A 24,594-nucleotide genomic window follows, 5' to 3' on the forward strand; every position below is an offset into this window, starting at 1 on the left:
AAAAATTTCACTGTTCCAGAATTCATTTTTATGCACCACACCCAGTGCTCCATGCAATATGTGCCCTCCATAATACCCACCACCAAGCTCACCCAACCTCCCACCCCTCATCCCTCCAAAACCCTCAGATTGTTTTTCAGAGTCCACAGTCTTTCATGGTTCATCTCCCCTTCCAATTTCCCCCAACTCCCTTCTCCTCTCCATCTCCCCTTGTCCTCCATGCTATTTGTTATGCTCCACAAATAAGTGAAACCATATGATAATTGATTCTCTCTGCTTGGCTTATTTCACTCAGTATAATCTCTTCCAGTCCCATCCATGTTGGTGCAAAGTTGGTTATTCACCCTTTCTTATGGTTCATAGTATATATGGACCACATTTTCCTTATCCATTCATCCATTGAAGGGCATCCACAGTTTGGTGACTGTGGCCATTGCTGTTATAAATATTGGGGTACAGAAGGCCCTTCTTTTCACTACATCTGTATCTTTGGGGTAAATACCCAGTAGTGCAATGGCAGGGTCATAGGGAAGCTCTATTTTTAATTTCTTAAGGAATCTCCACACTGTTCTCCAAAGTGACTGCACCAACTTGTATTCTCACCAACAGTGTAAGAGGGTTCCCTTTTCTCCACATCCTCTCCAACACTTGTTGTTTCTTGTTTTGTTAATTTTGGCCATTCTAAGTGGTGTAAAGTGGTATCTCAATATGGTTTTGATTTGAATCTCCCTGATGGCTAGTGATGATGAACATTTTTCCATGTGTCTGTTAGCCATTTGTATGTCTTCACTTGAGAAGTGTTCTGTTCAGTTTTGGGCTATAGTTCAGGACCAGTGATTGGATGGGTCCAATCCTAGGGAAATATAGCTAAATAACCAGCTAAAAGAGAAAGAGATTGATGAAAATCTATTGACAATGTTCTCATCTGGAAGTTTTTCAATGACCAAAGATTATGAATATCTCTGAGTCTGTGGCCTTACTATTAAAGACTATTGAAGAGATATTTGGAATATGGGGAAGAAAGAAAAGGAAAGGGAAGGAAAAAGAAATGAAATGAAATGAATGAAAAAGAGATATGTCTGTTAACTCCACCAAAGGACAGGAGAAAACAGAAATCTCTTATGTTCTGATGCTGAAAAGCTATTTCTGAAGACAATGGAGAGACGATTAATGAAATAAATTCTAGAAGATTTTAGAAGATTTAAGTTCACTTAGAAAATATGAGAACAAATGCTAGCTGAAACTAAATAAGTCTTCTGTATAGATATAGGTGAGCTGAGAATGCTGAGTGACCACCCCCATCACCTTAATTTTTGGTCGCTATAGCTAAAATTTGGGAGAATCAAGATAGGGAAGTGGTATTCAGGGCTTAAAATGGGGACAAAAGGAGAAGATTACAAAAACATTCCTGGAAACTCAGCTCATACCTTGGTTATAAGCACTGATGTGTTCAGGACAGCATGTTGAAATCATGCCTTCCACATTAAACCCACATTTGGGTTTTGTGGCTAGCCAGGGTTCCTTCCCTAAGTAGAGTTAACATATCCTCAGTCCTTGAAAAACCAAGGTCCCAGTGGCATACTCATGTATATCTCTGCTACCACCATGAGGCAATTTAGTTACCCACCAAAGGAGTACTGCTTGGAACTAAGAAAAGGCCTCTCTGAAGGAGAGAAGGGATAAAACAGGGATAAAAATAATATAGAAATTTAGTCTGTTAAGGACAAAGTAGACTCTGAAGTACTAAACTCTATTCTCTAACTGATAAGCCTCTATCAGTTAGAGAATAAACAGGATAGAAGAAAGGAAAATTTCTAAGACTTTTTTTCTGATTACTATCTGACTTCCTATTACTTAATGTTATAAGACAATAGGTTTGCCCATTATACAGTTGGTGATCAATAATGTCTGTGAAATAAATGCATTGTTAAGTTAATTAATGGGTCTTTGTTGTTTGAGAACTGGTGCTTTTCTCTCTGTACATTACAGAGAGACTAAAATTATTTGATTAAATTGCAAGATTGTAGTGCTCACTTCAACAGCACATATACTAAATTTAGAAATATACAGAGTAGATTAACATGGCCCCTGTGCAAAGATTACATGAAATTACATTAAGTATTTCATATTTTTAAAAGGATTAAGAATATACTTATCTAGATGAGCACAAAATAATGTATAGAATTGTTAAATCATTATACTCTATACCTAAATTTCATATAATTAGTATAACTAAGTATACGTTAATCATACTTTAATTTTTAAATTATGATATTATAACAATATAGGATGGATCATATAAAAGTTATATCACATGGGAATCCAACATGAGCTATAGTAATAGTGACATTGATAGGATTATTTTTATCCTGTCTAAGGTCGTAGTACATTATCACAAGAGTAGTCTGGTAAAAATCAGTTACCTCACCTACTTTGAGGATCTTTTTTAGAAGACCCTACCAACTAAGTCCAAATAGCTTTTAACTGATGAAAGCTAAATGATCTGTGGATAGTACAATATATCAAAGGAAAATTCATGGCTAGGGTTCCTGTACTGTCTCTACATGAAATGAATGCTGGCTATTTACAAGGCAAATGACATCAAAATGTTAAATGATTGTGAAAATATTAGAATAAACATTGGATAATTGCTTTATTTAAGATTAGTGACCTAGAGACATCTGTTATATTAAAGTTCTTGGCTAACAATTGGCCAGAGGTTAGTATAGGATCCCACCATTCAAATACCTTACCAACTGAAAAATAATCCTGAAAAAAGCACGCGAATATCTGTTGAGTATGATACTATTAATTGTCTACCTAAGGCTGGCCAAAAAGCTTGTCCCCCATGCCAAGAAACATGAATTTTTTTGGCTTGCTACAAAATTAGTGTTTGTAATTAAAATGCTGGGTACCAGCAGATGATGAAAACTAGAGAAAATCCTCCTTTGTCTCTTCAGTGAGGTTTTTCTTGCATTTAAATAGATGTCTCAGGATGTGTTATCAGAAGCCCCTGAGAGGTTTCAGCACTTACTGAAGAAAGTATTTGTGGTGAGACTCATCTAGAGGAGGTAGGGTAACTCCAGCAATGGGCAGTGGCAGTGATGGTGGCTACATCTTGTTTCAGCTGCAGCAGTTCTCATGAAAGCATCCACTGCCCAGTATTACAAGTGTGTAGGACTAATGCAAACTGTGGTGTCCATGACCATTGGCGGAAGCTTGTGTTGTCTGCACCAGCCTGGTTCTGCTATGTGGTTTTGGACATTTTTCTTGATGTGTATGTTTTGAGACTGGTTCTTCGGCCTTGCTGGAGATTGTGTGAGCCTGTCAGTATCTTTTGAATGCATGTCTTTTTTTTGCTTAAATTGTTATTTGTTATCTGCTAATGATCATTGCTCTAGCAGAATATTAGAATCACAGGAGAGTCAATATGAAGTCTCTTTGACTAGGTCTCTGAAAAGAGCCAGTTTTGTGAAGTTTTTATATATGGTGTGAAGCAGATTTCACTCCTGACAGAGTGAACAGCAAGAGGAAGTAATAGCTGATAGCACTCTCTAGCCACATTCCACCAAATATGGCATAAAGGCTTTCTCTGGAAAGCAATGTGGCAAAGTGAAAGAGCATGGGCCTTGGAATCCAAAACTACTATTTGCAAGATATGTAATAAGACAGTGAAACTCTCTGGAACTGTGTTTTCCTTATATGTACAAAGAGTAATAGCAGAATAGCATTTGTTTGGCAGGCCTGTTATAAGAATGGAAGAAAATCAATATAAAGTACTCATCCAAAACCCGGAGAGAAGCAAGGATCAGAAATCCAGGGGTGCCTGGGTGGCTCAGTGGGTTAAGCTGCTGCCTGCAGCTCAGGTCAGGATCTCAGGGTCCTGGGATTGAGTCCCGCATCAGGCTCTCTGCTCAGCAGGGAGCCTGCTTCCCCTGCCCCTCTCTCTGCCTGTCTCTCTGCCTACTTGTGATCTCTCTCTGTCAAATAAATAAATAAAATCTTTTAAAAAAAAATCCAGAAAAAAGGAAGTGTCTTGAACATGAGAACAAATACTCTCAGGCAGCAGACCACTAAATATTAAAGTACTTGAGTCACTTTTCTAGAACATGACTTCTTTCTAGCTCTCTTGCTAGGTAGATTCCATAAGTCATTCTTCATGCTGGTGTCACTTACACAAGAGCTCCAACACAGACCAGTTTTCTGAGTTTCAGACTCCAACTTCCTCCTTGATACTTCCACTGGGATATGTCACAGGCATTTCAACCTCTATCTGTCTTAAAGAGAATTCTTAATTCTACAACCATCTACACATGTTCCTTCTCCAGTCTTTTTCCTCTCACAGTATTAGCATACACTCCATTGTTTCCTTCAAACAACTAGGAGTAATTCTTGAATTTTCTTTGCCTGAATCCAACCCATCAGCATGGGGAGAAGGTTGTATCTACAAAGTGTATTCATAATATTCCAGCATCTCTAAATCTCCATTTAATATTTTCTCCATCCACCTCATATCTCTCATCTAGACAAGAGGATGGCCTACTTCCCTAAAGAACTAGATGGTAAATACTTTTGCTTTGCAGACTCTGTGATCTCTGTCATAATTATTTAATACTGTCATTATAGCATGAAACCAGTCATAGCCAATGTGCCTACAAATCACCAATGGTTGTATTTCAATACAACTTCAGTTACAAAAATATGTGGCAGGCCCATGAACTATATAGTTTGCCTAAAGTTCACCTAAACTGTTAGAGTTGCCTTCTAACTTAGGTTTCTGTGTCTAAATTTTACACTACTGTTTCAAGCAGAAGTTAGATGTTTTCTAAAACATAAAACAACTCATATCTTCTTGCAACATAAAGTCCTTTAAAAGCTTTATACTGGAAATAAAATAAAGTATGAATTCTGTTCCCTGGTCTAGAAATTTTTGTACGATTCAGCTTATTTATCTTTCTGACCTCACTCACACTACTCTTCCTCTTTCTAACCAAGCTCTAGCCATCGTCAGCCTTCTTTTAGTTATTAAAACACAAGCTCCTCAGCAACTCTTAGTTTGTTCCCTATAGTTAAGAGTCTCTTATATTTTACCTCCCTCTCTGATGGAAGAGAGTTGGGTTGGGGAGAGGGTAACTGGGTGATGAGCATTAAGGAGGACATTTGATGTAGTGAGCCCTGGTGTTATATGCAACTGATGAGTCACTAAGTTCTTCCCCTGAAATTAATGATACACTATATATTAACTCACTTGAATTTAAATAAAATCTTAAAAAAAAAAAGATTTATGATGTTCAACACACACACACACACATGCACGCAAGGTCTTTCATACCTCTGCCTTACTGTTCTTTCTACTTGAAGCCCTCTTCCCTAAGCTGTATGCAGGACACTGTCATATGTATGCATCTGGTTTAAAATGTCATCTCTTCAGTGGCCATTATTTGAATGTAAGTCCAGCCCATATTTCCTTTTCCCATGCTATAAAATTACTCTGCCTCCTTCATAGCATCTATTGAATATTGCAATCTCTATCTTATTTCCTTCCTTCTTTTATTTTGACTTCTTTCATTAGATTATAAGTTGGCCACCCTGTTCATCATTGTATATTTAGCTTCTAGTGCTCCTAGCTCAGTGGAGATTTTCAAGGAATAGAAATTGAGCATAAGAATTAATGAATTGGAAAGAAAAGAGAAAGGGCACAAATTAATAAAATCATGAATGAAAGAAGAGAGATAACAACCAACACCAAAGAAATGCAAACAATTATAAGAACATATTATGAGCAACTATACACTAGCAAGTTTGATAATCTGGAAGAAATGGATGCATATCTAGAGACATATAAACTACCACAACTGAACCAGAAAGAAATAGAAAACCTGAACAGAATATACCAGTAAGGAAATTGAAGCAGTCATCAAAAATCTCCCAAAAAACAAGAGCCCAGGGCCAGAAGTCTCCCCAGGGGAATTCTACCAAACATTTTAAAGAAGAAATAATTCCTATTCTCCTGCAACTGTTCAAAAAAATGGAGACGGAAGGAAAACCTCCAAACTCATTTAATGAGGCCAGCATTACCTTGATCCCAAAACCAGACAAAGACCTGATCAAAAAAGAGAATTACAGACCAATATCCTTGATGAACACAGATGTGAAAATTCTCACCAAAATACCAACCAGTAAGATCCAACAGTACATTAAAGGGATTATTCACCACAACCAAGTGGGATTTATTGCTGGGCTGCAAGGTTGGTTCAACATCCACAAATCAATCGATGTGATACAATACATTAATAAAAGAAAGAACAAGAACCATATGATACTCTCAATAGATGCTAAAAAAGCACTTGACAAAGTCCAGCATCCTTTCTTGATCAAAACTCTTCACAACATAGGCATGGAGGGTACATACCTAATATTATCAAAGCCATCTATAAAAAACCCACACCAAATATCATTCTCAATAGAGAAAACCTGAGAGCTTTTTCCCTAAGGTCAGGAACACAGCAGGGCTGTCCACTATCACCACTGCTATTCAACATAGTACTAGAAGTCCTAGCCTCAGCAATCAACAAGAAAATGAAATAAAAGGAATTCAAGTCAGCAAAGAAGACGTCAAACTCTCACTCTTTGCAGATGATATGATACTTTATGTGGAAAACCCAAAAGACTCCACTCCAAATCTGCTAGAACTTATACAGGATCTCAGTAAAGTGTCAGAATATAAAATCAATACACACATATCAATTGCATTTCTATACACCAACGACAAGACAGAAGAAAGAGAAATTAAGGAGTCAACCCATTTACAATTATACCCAAAACCATAAGATACCCAGGAATAAACCTAACCAAAGAGGCAAAGAACTTATACTCAGAAAACTATAAAGTACTCATGAAAGAAACTAAGGAAAACAGATAGAAATGGAAAAACATGCCATGCTCATGGATTGGAAGAACAAATATTGTGAAAATGTCTATGCTGCCTAAAGCAATCTACACGTTTAATGCAATCCCTATCAAAATACCATCAATTTTTTTTTCAAAGAACTGGAACAAATAATCCTAAAATTTATATGAAAAAAAGAAAAGACCTCAAATAGCCAGAGGAAAGTTGCAAAAGGAAACCAAAGTTGGTGGCATCACAATTCCAGACTTCAAGCTTTATTAACAAGGTGTCATCATCAATACAGTATGGTGCTGGCACAAAAACAGACACATAGATCAATGGAACAGAATAAAGAGCCCAGAAATAGACCCTCTAGACTCTATGGTCTTCTAATCTTGACAAAGTAGGAAAGGGTGTCTAATGGAAAAAAAAGACAGTCTCTTCAACAAATGGTGTTGGGAAAGTTGGAGAGCCACATGCAGAAGAATGAAACTGGACCATTTCCTTATACCACACAAAAAAATAGACTAAAAATGTATGATAGACCTCAAATGTGAAACAGGAATCCATCAAATTCCTTGAGGAGAACACAGGCAGCAACCTCTTCAACCTGAGCCGCAGCAACTTCTTCCTAGAAACATCGCCAAAGGCAAGGGAAGCAAGGGCAAAAATGAACTATTGGGACTTCAACAAGATCAAAAGCTTTTGCACAGCAAAGGAAATAGTCAACAAAACCAAAAGACAGCTGACAGAATAGGAGAAGATATTCACAAATCACATATCAGATAAAAGGCTAGTATTCAAAATCTATAAAGAACTTATCAAACATAATACCCAAAGAAAAAATAATCTAATCAAGAAATGGGCAGAGGACATGAACAGACATTTCTGCAAAGAAGATATCCAGATGGCCAACAGACACATGAAAAGTGCTTCACATCACTTGGCATCAAAACCACAATGAGATACCACTCCACACCAGTCAGAATTGCTAAAATTAACAAGTCAAGAAAAGAAATGATAGTTGTTGGCAAGGATGCAAAGAAAGGGGAATCCTCTTACATTGTTGGTGGGAATGCAAGCTAGTGCAGCCACTCTTGAAAACAGTATGGAAGTTCCTCAAAAAGTTGAAATAGAGCCACCCTATGACCCAGCTATTGCATTTCTGGGTATTTACCCTAAAGATACAAATGTAGTGATCTGAAGGGGAACGTGCACCCGAATGTTTATAGCAGCAATGTCCGTAATAGCCAAACTATGGAAAGAACCTACATGTCCATCAACAGATGAATGGATAGAGAAGATGTGGTATAAACACATACACACACACACACACACACACACACTACACAATGGAATACTATGTAGCCATCAAAAGAAATGAAATCTTGCCATTTGCAATGACATGGATGGAACTAGAGGGTGTTATGCTGAGCGAAATAAATCAGTCAGTGAAAGACAATTATCATATGATCTCCCTGATATGAAAAATTTGAGAGGCAATGGTGGGGGGTATTGGAGGGTAGGGAAGGAAAAAAATGAAACAAGATGGGAGGGAGAAATCCCAATAGTTCATTTTTGCCCTTGCTTCCCTTGCCTTTTGCGTTGTTCCTAGGAAGATGTTGCTGCGGCTGAGGTCGAAGAGGTTGCTGCCTGTGTTCTCCTCAAGGATTTTGATGGATTCCTTTCGCACATTGAGGTCCTTCATCCATTTTGAGTCTATTTTCGTGTGTGGTGTAAGGAAATGGTCCAATTTCATTTTTCTGCATGTGGCTGTCCAATTTTCCCAGCACCATTTATTGAAGAGGCTGTCTTTTTTCCATTGGACATTCTTTCCTGCTTTGTCGAAGATTAGTTGACCATAGAGTTGAGAGTCTATTTCTGGGCTCTCTATTCTGTTCCATTGATCTATGGGTCTGTTTTTGTGCCAGTACCATGCTGTCTTGATGATGACAGCTTTGTAATAGAGCTTGAAGTCCGGGATTGTGATGCCACCAACGTTGGCTTTCTTTTTCAATATCCCTTTAGCTATTTGAGGTCTTTTCTGGTTCATATAAATTTTAGAATTATTTGTTCCATTTCTTTGAAAAAGATGGATGGTACTTTGATAGGAATTGCATTAAATGTGTAGATTGCTTTAGGTAGCATAGACATTTTCACAATATTTATTCTTCCAATCCAGGAGCATGGAACATTTTTCCATTTCTTTGTGTCTTCCTCAATTTCTTTCATGAGTACTTTATAGTTTTCTGAGTATAGATTCTGTGTCGCTTTGGTTAGGTTTATTCCTAAGTATCTTATGGTTTTGGGTGCAATTGTAAATGGGATTGACTCCTTAATTTCCCTTTCTTCTGTGTTGCTGTTGGTGTAGAGAAATGCAACTGATTTCTGTGCATTGATTTTATATCCTGACACTTTACTGAATTCCTGTATAAGTTCTAGCAGTTTTGGAGTGGAGTCTTTTGGGTTTTCCACATATAGTATCATATCATCTGCAAAGAGTGATAATTTGACTTCTTCTTTGCCGATTTGGATGCCTTTAATTTCCTTTTGTTGTCTGATTGCTGAGGCTAGGACCTCTAGTACTATGTTGAATAGCAGTGGTGATAATGGACATCCCTGCCGTGTTCCTGACCTTAGCGGAAAAGCTTTCAGTTTTTCTCCATTGAGAATGATATTTGCGGTGGGTTTTTCATAGATGGCTTTGATGATATTGAGGTATGTGCCCTCTATCCCTACACTTTGAAGAGTTTTGATCAGGAAGGGATGCTGTACTTTGTCAAATGCTTTTTCAGCATCTATTGAGAGCATCATATGGTTCTTGTTCTTACTTTTATTGATGTGTTGTATCACATTGACTGATTTGCTATTGGGATTTCATCAAGATCAAAAGCTTTTGCACAGCAAAGGAAACAGTTCACAAAATCAAAAGACAACTGACAGAATGGGAGAAGATATTTGCAAACGACATATCAGATAAAGGACTAGTGTCCAGAAGCTATAAAGAACTTAGCAAACTCAACACCCAAAGAACAAATAATCCAATCAAGAAATGGGCAGAGGACATGAACAGACATTTCTGCAAAGAAGACATCCAGATGGCCAACAGACACATGAAAAAGTGCTCCATATCACTCGGCATCAGGGAAATACAAATCAAAACCACAATGACATATCACCTCACACCAATCAGAATGGCTAAAATCAACAAGTCAGGAAATGACAGATGCTGGCGAGGATGCGGAGAAAGGGGAACCCTCCTACACTGTTGGTGGGAATGCAAGCTGGTGCAACCTCTCTGGAAAACAGCATGGAGGTTCCTCAAAATGTTGAAAATAGAACTGCCCTATGACCCAGCAATTGCACTATTGGGTATTTACCCTAAAGATACAAACGTAGTGATCCAAAGGGGCACGTGTACTCGAATGTTTATAGCAGCAATGTCCACAATAGCCAAACTATGGAAAGAATCTAGATGTCCATCAACAGATGAATGGATCAAGAAGATGTGGTATATATACACAATGGAATACTATGCAGCCATCAAAAGAAATGAAATCTTGCCATTTGCGACAACATGGATGGAACTAGAGCGTATCATGCTTAGCGAAATAAGTCAAGCGGAGAAAGACAACTATCATATGATCTCCCTGATATGAGGAAGTGGTGATGCAACATGGGGGCTTAAGTGGGTACGAGAAGAATAAATGAAAGAAGATGGGATTGGGAGGGAGACAAACCATAAGTGACTCTTAATCTCACAAAACAAACTGAGGGTTGCTGGGGGGAGGGGGTTTGGGAGAAGGGGGTCGTCTTATGGACATTGGGGAGGGTATGTGTTTTGGTGAGTGCTGTGAAGAGTGTAAACCTGGTGATTCACAGACCTGTACCCCTGGGGATAAAAATATATGTTTATAAAAAATTAAAAAAATTATATTATAAAAAAAAAAAGATGGGAGGGAGATAAACCATAAGAGACTCTTAATCTTACAAAACAAACTGAGGCCTGCTGGGGGGAGGGGGGAGAGAGAGGGTGGTGGGGTTACAGACATAAGGGAGGGTATGTGCTATGGTGAGTGCTGTGAAGTGTGTAAACCTGGCGATTCACAGACCTGTATCCTGGGGCTAATAATACATTATATGTTAATAAAAAAATAATAATTTTAAAAAGAATTCATGAATTGGGGTGCCTGGGTGGCTCAGTGGGTTAAGCCTCTGGCTTTGGCTCAGGTCACGATTTTTAGGGTCTGTGATCAGAGGAAGATGACCGACACAAAGCGAAAGTCAAGCAAAGCTTTATTTCACGCCAAGCATTGAAAATCAAACTGATCAGTCGGGGCCATCTCTTACAAAGAGGCAACGACGACCAGGACACCGATCCCAACAATTTCCTTTACCTGACGCTTTCCTTTACCCAACACTTCCCCTTCGCGGTGAGGCAGCTCCCCGGCAACGCTCATAATGCTCCTGATGACCACGATTCTCCTGACGATGCTGCTCCCAGTGATCCTTATGCTCCCGAGGATGCTGCTCCCCACCACCCCGAAGCTTCCCACGACCTGGACTCCATCACTACCACTCCCCTGCCTCACAGACTAACCTTTATAGAGGTGGTTGAGCCTGGCCCACACAGGTGGCCAACAAGCTAGCAGCACCCAAGGAAAATTGTGCAGTCATGCTCAGTCAGCAATACGGGTGGCCACTTGAATTCCAACTCACCATAGCAAATACATGCATGCCCCACTGATTGGATGTCTCCATCTGACCTGGCCAGCCCCCATATCTGGATCCTGCAAGCAAGTTCCTCCGGGAGGGGCAGGGTCAACACAAGCCCACAAGGAAATGGCTCACTCTGGCCAACCAGACCCTTACAATGATCTCAGGGTCCTGGGATCAAGCCCTGCTTTGGGCTTTCTGCTCATTAGAGAACCTGCTTCCCCCTCTCCCTTGCCCTCCTCTCTGCCTACTTGTGATTTCTTCTCTCTGTCAAATAAATAAAGAAAATCTTAAAAAAAAAAGAAAGAATTAATGAATTGGATGCTCAACTTCTCCCATCATCAGGGAAATACAAATCAAAACTACAATGAGATATCACCTCACATCTGTCAGAACTAAAGCCAACAGCACAAGAATAAATGAATGGGAAGAAGTTGTACAAAGCTAGGTACAAATATAGAAGAGTCTGAAGACAGGGAGATGTTTATTAAAGAACTTTCTACCAGACAGTGAGTACTTGAAGAGACCAGATCAGGAATTTACTGCTGAGGGGAATAGGAGAAAGAGTTGACCAGCAGAAAGTAAAAGGCTTTACACTGCATTGAGTCAGTAGAAAGAATTTGGAGAACATGAGATTCTGATCTGACTATATGATTTTTAAAATTCTGCTTGGCACATGTAGTAGGCATTGTTGTTGCTATAAATTTATGAAAAATTTTTCATTATTATAAAGCTCTTTAAGTATATACCCTGAAGCCTTAATACGAGAAAAGTGCCAGAAAGGACATTTTAAGCACTAGTTTGCTAGAGTCTTTAAAACTATTTAATGTTTTATGGGACACTTGAGTGGCTCTGTTGGTTAAGCATCTGTCTTTGGATCAGGTCATGATCCCAGGGTTTTGGAATCAAGCTCCTCAGTGGGCTCCCCACTCAGTGGGGAGTCTGCTTCTCCCTCTCCTTGTGCCCCTCCCCCTGGTCATGCTCTCTCTCTTTCTCAAATAATAAATAAAATCTTTAAAAATAAATAAATAAAATTACTTAACGGTTTTAAAAAGAGGACTTCTGAAACCTAGTGTGCACAGGAATCTCCTGCAGAGCTTGTTAAAACATACATTCCTAACAACCATCCCACACCTTCAATCCTTATTCAGTAGCAATAGGACAGTGTCCCAAAATATTTTTTATTAGGATATACTTCATATGACAGAAAGTTCATCCTTTATTTTATTTTTAGTTTTATTTAAATTCCAGTTAGTTAACATATAGTGTAAATTAGCTTCCAGAGTAGAATTTAGTGATTCATCACTTCATCAACAGTCAGTGCTCATCACGAGTACCCTCCTTAATGCCCATCACCCATTTAGCCCATCCCTCTCCCCCCTCCTCTCTAGCAACCCTGTTTGTTCTCTACAAAAGGAATCTGCTTTATGGTTTACCTCTCCCTTTTCTCCCCTATGTTGATCTGTTTCGTCTCCTCAATTCCACATATTAATGAAATCATATGGTATTTGTCTTTCTCTGATTGAGTTATTTGGCTTAACATAATACACTCCAGCTCCTTTCATGTCACTGCAAATGGAAAGTTTTCATTATTTTTTATGGCTAAATTATATTCCATTGTATATGTATACCACAACTTCTTTGTCCATTGATCAGTCGATGGACATTTGGGGTCTCTTCATAATTTGGCTATTGTTGATAAAGCTGCTATAAACATCTGGGTGCCTGTGCCTCCTTAAATCAGTATTTTTGTATCCTTTGAGTTAATACCTAGTAGTGCAATTGCTGGATTGTAGGGTAGTTTTATTTTTAACTTTTGAGGAACCTCCACACTGTTTTCCAGAGTGGAATCCACTAAAAATTTCTAGAACTGATACATGAATTCAGTAAAGTTGCAGGATACAAAATCAATATAAAGAAATCTGTTGCATTTCTATACAACAATAAGGAAGCAGCAGAAACAGAAATCAAGGAATTGATCCCATTTATCACTGCACCAAAAACTACAAGATACCGAGGAACAAACCTAACCAAAGAGGTAAAAGATCTGTACACTTAAAACTATACAACACTTATAAAAGAAATTGAAGGTAACTGTTGGAGGCAGGCCCCTGGCCAGGGCGATCTCCGCCATTAAAAGATGGCGCCTGGCTAGTTGCCAGGTTAGGATTGCCTCGTGAGACTAAGCATAACGCCCAAAGAGGAAGTAAACAGCATTGGTTGCTAGCGAAGTTGTTCGTTTAGGTGCACAGCCTGGTTTGCTCCCTCCTGTACCCTGCTCGCTGATTGGTCATGTAAGCATATATAAGTGTGTAGACTTGCGGAAATAAAGAGAGAGGAGAGAGAAGATGCATCTGAACCAGGGCGTCTTGTCGTCCTTGCAGGTCGAGGGCGATAGGTAACATAAAAAATGGAAAAACATTCCATGCTCATAGATTACAATAAATATTATTAAAATGTTTATACTATCCAAAGCAATCCACATTTTTTTTATAATTTTTTATTTTTTATAAACATATATTTTTATCCCCAGGGGTACAGGTCTGTGAATCACCAGGTTTACACACTTCACAGCACTCACCAAAGCACATACCCTCCCTAATGTCCATAATCCCACCCCCCTTCTCCCAAACCCCCTCCCCCCAGTAACCCTCAGTTTGTTTTGTGAGATTAAGTCACTTATGGTTTGTCTCCCTCCCAATCCCATCTTGTTTCATTTATTCTTCTCGTACCCACTTAAGCCCCCATGTTGCATCACCACACTAGAGCGTATCATGCTTAGCGAAATAAGTCAAGCAGAGAAAGACAACTATCATATGATCTCCCTGATATGAGGAAGTGGTGATGCAATCCACATATTTAATGCAATCCCTATTAAAATGTCACCAACATTTTTCACAGACCTAGAACAAACAACCCCAAAATTTTTGTGGAACCACAAAAGACCCCAAATAGCCAAAGAAATTTTGAAAAAGACTAGCAAAGCTGGAAGCATCACAATTGCACACTTCAAGTTATATTACCAAGCTGATATGAGCAAGACAGTATGATACTGGCACAAAAAATAGACACAAAAATCAATGGAACAAAATAGAATACCCAAATCGACCCAGAGCTGTATGATCAGCTAATCCTCAACAAAGCAGGAGAGAATATCCAGTGGATAAACAGTGTCTTCAATAAATGGGGTTGGGAAAACTGGACAGCAACATGCGAAAGCAAAAAATGGACCACTTTCTTACACCATATGCAAAAACAAATTCAAAATGGATGAAAATTCACCCTTCTAAAGGATGTAATCCCATGATTTTTAGTATATTCACAAAGTTGTGCAACTATCATCACTAAGCTGAGAATGTTTTCATCATTCCCAAAAGAAATTTCATACCCATTAGAAGTCACTTTTCATTTTTCCCTTTGTCTAGTCCCAGGAAACCACTATAGATTTATCTATTCTGGACATTTTATGTAAGTGGAATTATATAATATATAGCTTTCTATGTCTGTCTTCTTTCACTTAACATAACATTCTAAGTTCATCCACATTGTAGCATAAATCAATTATTTTAATTATTCCATTGTATAGATATACCATATTTTGCTTATCCATTTCATATTCAGGTTGTTTCTACTTTTTTGCTATTACAAGTAATACTGCTATGAACACTCATGGACAAGTTTTCATGTGGACATATCGTTTCAAAACTTTGGGTTATATACCAAAGAATGAGATTGCTATCTCACATAGTAACTATATTCAGCATTTTAAGGAACTGCTATCTATTTCCTGAAGCTGCCACACTATTTATATTCCTACCAATGTATGAGTGTTCCATTTTCTCCACTTACAGCACTCGAGATTATCTGACGTTTTGATTATAGTCATCCTAGCCAGTATAAATTGGTATCTCACTGGAGTTTCTTACTTGCACTTTCCTAAATCAATAATGATGTTGAATATTTTTTTCATTTGCTTATTGACAATTTGTATGTTTTTTAAGTTTTTATTTTAATTCCTGTTAGTTGACATATAGTGTAATATTGGTTTCAAGTGTACAATATAGTGAATCAACACTTCCATAAGACACCCAGTGCTCATCACAAGTGCCCTCCTTAATCCTCATCACCTATTTAACCCATTCCCCTAATCACTTCCCTTCCAGTAACCATCAGTTTGTTCTCTATAGTTAAGAGTCTGTTTCTTGGTTTGCCTTTCTCTCTTTTCCTTTGTTCATTTGTTTTGTTTCTTAAATTCCACATGTGAATGAAGTCATATGCTCATGCTCTGATGGTGGGAAAGCAAACTGTGAAAACACTCTGAAAAACAGTATGGAGTTTCCTCAAAAAGTTAAAAATAGGACTCCTCTACTATCCACAATCGCCCCCTTAGGTATTTACCCAAAGGCCACAAAAATACTAATTCAAAGAGATACATGCACCCCAATATTTATAGTAGCATTATCAACAATAGCTAAATTATGGAAACAGCCCAAATGTCCAACTGGATAAAGAAGTTATAATATACGGTAGCATACACACACCCACACACACATGCACACACACACACATGCACACACAATTGAATATTACTTAGCCATAAAAAAAGATGAAATCTTGCAATTTACTATGACATGGATGGAGCTAGAGAATATTATGCTAAGTAAAATTAGTCAGAGCAAGACAAAAGCCGTTTGTATATTTTCTTTGAAGAAACATGCATTCTAATACTTTGTCCATTTTTAATTGGGCTGTCTTCTTAATACTGAGCCATAAAGTTTCTTCATATGTATGCTACATTTTATCATATATATGATATGCAAATAATTCCTACCATTATGTAGACTGCCCTTTCAATTTCTTTATAATGTCCTATGACAAATGTCTTTTATTTTCATGAAATATAATTTATCTACTTTTCTTTAATTCTTTTTTTTTAATTTTTAATTTTTTATAAACATATATTTTTATCCCCAGGGGTACAGGTCTGTGAATCACCAGGTTTACACACTTCACAGCACTCACCAAAGCACATACCCTCCCCAATGTCCATAATCCCACCCCCTTCTCCTAACCTTCCTCCCCCCAGCAACCCTCAGTTTGTTTTGTGAGATTAAGAGTCACTTATGGTTTGTCTCCCTCCCAATTCCATCTTGCTTCATTGATTCTTCTTCTACCCACTTAAGCCCCCATGTTGCATCACCACTTCCTCATATCAGGGAGATCATATGATAGTTGTCTTTCTCCGCTTGACTTATTTTGCTAAGCATGATACGCTCTAGTCCCATCCATGTTGTTGCAAATGGCAAGATTTCATTTCTTTTGATGGCTGCATAGTATTCCATTGTGTATATATACCACATCTTCTTGATCCATTCATCTGTTGATGGACATCTAGGTTCTTTCTATAGTTTGGCTATTGTGGACATTGCTGCTATAAACATTTGGGTGCACGTGCCCCTTTGGATCACTACGTTTGTATCTCTGGTAAATACCCAGTAGTGCAATTGCTGGGTCATAGGGCAGTTTTATTTTCAACATTTTGAGGAACCTCCATGCTATTTTCCAGAGTGGCTGCACCAGCTTGCATTCTCACCAACAGTGTAGGAGGGTTCCCCTTTCTCCGCATCCTCGCCAGCATCTGTCATTTCCTGACTTGTTGATTTTAGCCATTCTGACTGGTGTGAGGTGATACCTCATTGTGGTTTTGATTTGTATTTCCCTGATGCCGAGTGATATGGAGCACTTTTTCATGTGTCTGTTGGCCATCTGGATGTCTTCTTTGCAGAAATGTCTGTTCATGTCCTCTGCCCATTTCTTGATTGGATTATTTGTTCTTTGGGTGTTGAGTTTGCTAAGTTCTTTATAGATTTTGGACACTAGTCCTTTATCTGATATGTCGTTTGCAAATATCTTCTCCCATTCTGTCAGTTGTCTTTTGATTTTATTAACTGTTTCCTTTGCTGTGCAAAAGCTTTTGATCTTGATGAAATCCCAATACTTCATTTTTGCCCTTGCTTCCCTTGCCTTTGGCGATGTTCCCAGGAAGATGTTGCTGCTTTTCTTTAATTCTTTGTTGTTTTGGTATTGTACCCAAGAAACCATTGTTTAATTGAAGGTCATAAAGACTATCATCTATGATATCTATAGTTTTAGCACTTTTATTTATGTCTTTCTTCATTTTGAGTTATTTTTTGCATATGAGGTGAAGTAGTGTCCCTTCAGTCTTTGCATGTGCATTCATATCCGGTTGTTCACCACCATTGTCGAAAAGACGTTCTTGCCCCTATTTAATTGTCACAGCCCCTTTGTTGAAAATCAGCTGATCATAAATGTACAGATTTATTTCTGGACTCTCAGTTTTACTTCATTGATCTATATATCTACCTTTAAGCCAGTAGCATATAAACTTGATTACTACAGTTTTGTAGTAGGTTAGGAAATTGGGAAATGTGAGTTCTCCAACTGGTTCTTTTTCAAGATTTCTTTAGTTATTCTGGGTCTTTTGCATTTCTACATTAATTTCAAGATCAGCTTATCAGTTAAACCACGTCTTTTTAACGCCTTAAATTCTGAGGTCTTAATGAAAGGATGTCTGTTTGCTTGTCTGTTTGTTGTTTTTTTGTTGTTGTTGTTATTGTTGTTTTGAGATTTGTTTGTGGTTAGACATATAAGGTTTTAGTGCATAATCAATAAAGGACTTTGGGCTACCATTGCTGGACTCTAAATAAGTCCTTCAGTTTTTTGTTTTTCTTGAGATTTTATTTATTTATTTGACAGAATCATAAGTAGGCAGAGAGAGGGAGAAGCAGGCTCCCCACTGAGGAGAGAGCCCAATGGGGGGCTTGATCTCAGGACCCTGAGATCATAACTTGAGCTGAAGGCAGAGGCTTAAACCTCTGAGCCACCCAGGCTCCCCCTTTAGTTTTAATTCTAATATTAATTTTAAGGATCTATAATTCATTTCGTCAGGATAGAGAGGAATAAGAATTTATGGATTTTTTCCTTCAAAATGCATCATCTTATGACCCAACATTCCAGAATCTCTTCCTTTAAGGAAAGCAACAACAAATGTCTGTCAGTTTTCCACAATTGGTAGCTTATTTCCTCCTTGATATTTGTATGCTAAGATTGCAATTATGTAGGGGTGCCTGATTGGCCCAGTTGGTGGAGTATGCAACTCTTGATCTTGGTATTGTAAGTTCGAGTCCTACACTGGGTGTAAGATTACTTAATTTTTTTCTTAAATTCCAATAAAAAGACAGAACCTGTGATGAGCACTTCATTTTGTATATAAGTGATGAATCACCAAATTGTATACCTGAAATTAACATTACACTGTATGCTAACTAACTGGATTTTAAATAAAAACTTGGGGGAATAAAACAGAGATTGTCATACTGGATTTAAAAAAAAAAAAAGACAAAATTACAATTGTCCAGAAGAAATGCAGTTTATTTATTTATTTATTTATTTATTTATTTTTTAAAGATTTCATTTATTTGACAGACAGAGATCACAAGTAGGCAGAGAGGCAGGCAGAGAGAGAGAGAGAGGAGGAAACAGGCTCCCTGCAGAGCAGAGAGTCCGATGTGGGACTCAATCCCAGGACCCTGGGATCATGACCCGAGCTGAAGGCAGAGGCTTTAACCCACTGAGTCACCCAGGTGCCCCAAGAAATGCACTTTAAATATAAGGGCATATATACATTGAAAGTCACTGGATGGAAAAAAAAAAAACCACCATGCAATAAGTAATCATATGACACCTAGAGTGGCCTTATTAATATCAACCAAAACATACTCCAAGAAAAGGAGTTTTTCACACTGAAATAGCAAAGATAAAAAAGAAAACATTTCATAATGATGAAGAGACAATTCATCAAGAAAACATAACAATCCTAAATACATATGTGCCTAATACAAAGCTTTAAATTACATGAAAAAAACCCCAAGTTCAATCTCAGAGATTTTTTTTAAAAGATTTTATTTATTTATTTGACAGAATAGAGAACACAAGCAAGATGAGCAGAACTTGATCCCCAGAACTTGGACACCGGGATCAGGACCTGAGTAGTAGATAGACACTCAACAGACAGCCAGGACCTGAGTAGTAGATAGACACTCAACAGCCCCCCAGGTGTCTCAATCACAGAGATTTTAATATCACTTAGCAATTAATGGAAGCAGGCAAAAATATTAGTTGATAAACAGACATTTTCAACAGCCCTATCAATCGATTTAACCTACTTGAGAGGGAATAAGGAAATTGTATCCATTCTCACTATTTCAACATTACATTATGCTGGAGGTTTTAGCCAGTGCAATAAGGCAAGGAAAATAAATAAAGGCATAAAAGTTTGGAGGAGAAGAAGAAACTCTCTTTATTTACAGGTTAAATAATCTTTTGTGTGGAAAAATCTGATAAAACCATCAACAAAATGAACATATGAAATGGGAAAGAATACTTGCAAACCACACATCAGATGAAGAGTTAATCTAAAATTTGTAAGGAACTCATACAACTCAATAACAAAGAAACAAACAAACAAACAAACAAAACAAACAAAAACCAAATAATCTAATATAAAAATAGGTGGAGAACCTGAATAAACATTTTTCCAAAGAAGACATACAAATGACCAACAGGTACATGAAAAGCTATTCAACATCACTCTAATCATCAAGGAATTTGATGTGAATCAAAACCACAATGAGATTATCACTTCATGCCTGTTAGAATGGCTATTATAAAAGACACAAGAAAGAACAAGTGTCAACAAGGATCTGGAGAAAAGGACATTTTTCCCCACTGTTAAAGGAATGAAAATTGATGCAGCTGCTAAGGAAAACAGCATGGAGGTTCCTCAAAAAATTAAAAATACAAGTATCATGTGATCCAGCAATTGCGCTTCTGTCAAAGAAATAAAATCACTACTTCAAAGAGATATTTGTATAACACATGCTCCTTGCAGCATTATTCACAATAACCAAGATATGAAAACAACCTGTGTTCATTGAATGACAAATGAATAAAGAAAATGGAGTGTATGTGTATATACAATGGGATGTTATCTAACCATTAAAAAGAAAGCAAATCTTTCCATTTGCAACAACATGGATGGACCTTGAGAAAATTATGCTAAGTGAAATAAATCTAAGAAAGACAAACACTGTATGATATCATTTATGTGTGTAATCTACAGAAAGGCAAACTCATAGAAACGGAATGTAGAATGGTGGTTGCCAGGGGCTGAGGAGTAGAGGGAGTGGGAAGATATTGGCCAAAGGGTATAAACTTCCAGTTATAAGATAAATGTCATTGGGAGATCTAATACAGGAGAGAGAGAGAGAATTAGAGAGAAAGAGAGATTTGCCAGAATTAATAAGTGAAGGTGGTAAGATTTCAGGATATACGGTCAACATATCAAACTTTTATTTCTGTATTCTAGCAGCAAATAATTGGATATAAAACATTTAAAATATCACGATAGTGTCAAATTTGTAAACTACTTAAGGATAAATTTAACGACTCTCTCTTTTTTCTTCTATGTTCATTTGTTTTGTTTCTTAAATTCCACATATGAATGGAATCATATCGTATTTGTCTTTCTCTGACTGGCTTATTTCACTTAGCATAATGTACTCTAGCTCTATCCACATCACTGCAAGTGGCAAGATTTCATTCTTTTTTATAGCTGAGTAACATTCCTTTATATACGTATACCACAACTTCTTTATCCATTCATCAATCGATGGACATTTGGGCTCATTCCATAATCTGGCTATTGTTGATAAAATCGCTATAAACATTGGGGTACATGTGTCCCTTTGAATCACTATGTTGTATCCCTTGTGTAAATACCTACTGGTGCAGTTGCTGGGTTGTAGGTGAGTTCTATTTCTAACCATTTGAGGAACCTCCATACTGTTTTCCAGAGTGGCTACACCAGTTTGCATTCCCACCAATAGCTCAAGAGCATATGATTTCACTCATGCAGATTTTAAGAAATAAAACAAATGAGCTAAGGGAAAACAGAGAGTGAGGCAAACCAAGAAATAGACTCAACTACAGAGAACAAGCGGGGTTGCTGGAGGAGAGCTGGACAAGGATGCACTAAATGGGTGATGGGTATTAAGAAGGGCACTTGTTGGGGTGACTGCTGAGTTTTATATATATGTGATATATATGCCTACTCCTGAAACTAATATTACACTATATGCTAACTAGCTAGAATTTAAGTAAACTTGAAACAAAAAAGGAATAACTTCAAGAAAAGATTTTAAAAATTCTACCTTGTAAATTATAAAACATAGCACACAGAAAAAAAGATCCAAATAAGTGGGAAAATATTTATGCTGTGTTCATAGATTAGAAGACTCAAACTGTGAAAATAAAAATTCTCCCAAATTGATATACACTCAGTGTAATATCAAACAAAAATCCCAGTAAGCTCTTTTTTTAAGAAATTGGCACATCCCTTACAACATTTACATAGATAAGCAAAGGAATTATCACAGCCTATACGATTTTGAAATAGAAGAACAAAATTGGAAGAATCACACTATCTGATTTCAAGACTTCTAAAGCTACATTAACAAAGACACTGGTATTGGTATAAGAAAAGATAAAGATAAATCTTTTATATATATATCTTATACTATCTTTTAAGATATAAGATATCTTATACTATCTTTTAAGATATATAAGATATAAGATATTAAGACATACTATCTTTTAAGATATGGTATTGGTATAAGAAAAGATAAAGATATATCTTTAATATATATCTTATACCATCCTTTAAGATGGCATAAGATAGGTCCATGAAACCAAATAGAGTACAGATATATATATATATATATATATATATATATATGCCATTAACTGAATTTGATAATGGCTTCTAGGAAAGTCTGTAGGAAAAGATCTCAAAAATTTTTGCTGGAATAATTAGATATCTCTATGAAAACAAATATAAAGCAATGAAACTCAACCACTACTTTGAACGATTCATAAAAATTTAATTGGCCACAGTCTGTATCCCTAACATAAAAGCTAAGGATGTAAAGCTTCTAGAATCAAACACAAGAGAATGTATTTCAACCTTGGTGTAGAGAGCAATTTCTTAGAAGGGACTTAAGAATTCATCATAAAAGAAAAATTTGGCAAACTGGCCAAATTCAAAATTGAATTTGAATAAATTCAAAAGAATTTAAAACTTCTTTTCCTCAAAGACACTCTTTAGGAAATGACAATTCAAACTGTAGACTGGAAAAAATCATAATACATTTATCTATCAAGCAAAGCACTTGTAACTAGAATATATAACGGACTTCTATAAATCAGTAGGAAAAAGACAATCCAATTTAAATCAAAATAGGCAAAAGATTGAAAATATACTTCACCAATGAAGATTTCACAAACAGCAAAGCACATGGAAAGATGTAAATTAGCAATTAAAAGCATGATTTTTTACTACTAAGTGCCTAACTGAAGCTAAAATTTTGAAAAGATGGGTGATGAAAACTGGAATAATGAGAGCACTTACTTTGCTGGTGGAAGTACAATCATTCGAAAGTTTCCTACAAAGTTCAGTGTAGACATGCCTCGAGGCTTGAGCCATTCCAGGCTTACATACTTATCCAAGAGAAATGAAAATATCTCTTTTATTTATTTATTTCTGTGTAAAAAAAACTTATTCCAAAACTTAGTGACCTCAAACAGTAACTGTTTATTGTCTCAGGATTATCTGGGTTGACTGAGCTCATTTGGGTGGTCCTCTGGCTTCCTCTGGCTCTGGAAGGCTAGACTGCAGTCCTCAGAAACCTGACTGGCCTGGCAGGTGCAGGATGATCACTCATGGGACAGTCAGTGGGTGCCTACTCTTAACGGGCAGCTCGGGTGAGGCATTCTGCTGGTGTGCCCGGGGTCTCTGTCACATGGTCTCTGCATAGAGCTTAGGATTCTCACAGCACAGCCACAGGGTTCCCAGAAACAGGGTTCCAAGCCTGCAGAGGTGGAAGCAGTGGATACACATTCAGAAGTTACACAGGATCATTTCTGGTAAATAATATGGATCAAACCCAGTCACAGGAGCAGCTCAGATTCAGAGAGAGACCACATTTCAATGAGAAGAAAGGGAATGCTTTGGTGGTTATCTTCATCCCACAAAAGTATGTTTGTATGAATTCCATAAAAGTATTTTGGGATATATTCATCTCACAAAATTCCCTGCATTCATCCCACAAAAGTATTTTTGCACAAAAAAATTTTATAATGTTTTTAACTGCTTTATTCATAATGGTCAAATTGTTAACCCCAAACTGGAAAAGATCCAAATGTCCATCCACAAATGAATGGATAAACAAATTTTGGCATCTTTGTACAATCGAATACTTCATGTCAATTATTCAAGGATTATTGTACTGAAAAAAATAAAAAAGGAGTGTGGTACTGATAGTCACAGTAACATGGGTAAATGTCACAGATGCTAAGTTTAGCAAAAGAAAGCATACACAAAATAGTACATATTGGATAATTCTCCTTAAATGAAGTTCCAGTATAGACAAAACTACAAATCAGAATAGCGGTTGTCTCTGGAAAAAGATTGAGATAAATAAGATTGAATAAATAGATAAGTAGAATACATAGATAGAATAAATAATAAATAGAGGGAATAAATAAGCACAGATCTTCTGGGAGGATGAAAATGCTCTATATGTTGGTTTATTGTTCACTTATTTTGAAATTCATTGACCTACACACTTAAGATGTATGCATTGCAGTGTGCAAATTTTATCTCAATTAAAAACATAAAAATAAAAAATGTTTTTTAAAGTCTTCATAACTATTGTTCCTCTTGATATTTTTATGAAGAAAAACAAAAGGTATTGGTACTTTCACTTAAGGAAGTGTTAAATTGTTTAAGGTTACACAAAAGGTTAGTGGCATAGAAATAGGATCCAAATAAGGCAATGATGAATGGATGG

General features: G+C 37.1%; 1 non-coding gene across 1 annotated transcript; it reads left to right on the top strand.

Moving 5' to 3' along the window:
* Positions 1 to 2,026: 2,026 nt before the first annotated feature.
* LOC123392077 lies at positions 2,027 to 2,133 on the top strand. The gene has a single exon (XR_006606740.1). It is a non-coding gene; the product is annotated as a U6 spliceosomal RNA (small nuclear RNA).
* Positions 2,134 to 24,594: the final 22,461 nt, after the last annotated feature.

This window comes from Mustela putorius, unplaced genomic scaffold (assembly GCF_011764305.1).
Source record: "Mustela putorius furo isolate JIRA1106 unplaced genomic scaffold, ASM1176430v1.1 tig00000430_pilon_pilon_pilon, whole genome shotgun sequence".
Classification (NCBI taxonomy): Eukaryota; Metazoa; Chordata; class Mammalia; order Carnivora; family Mustelidae; genus Mustela; species Mustela putorius.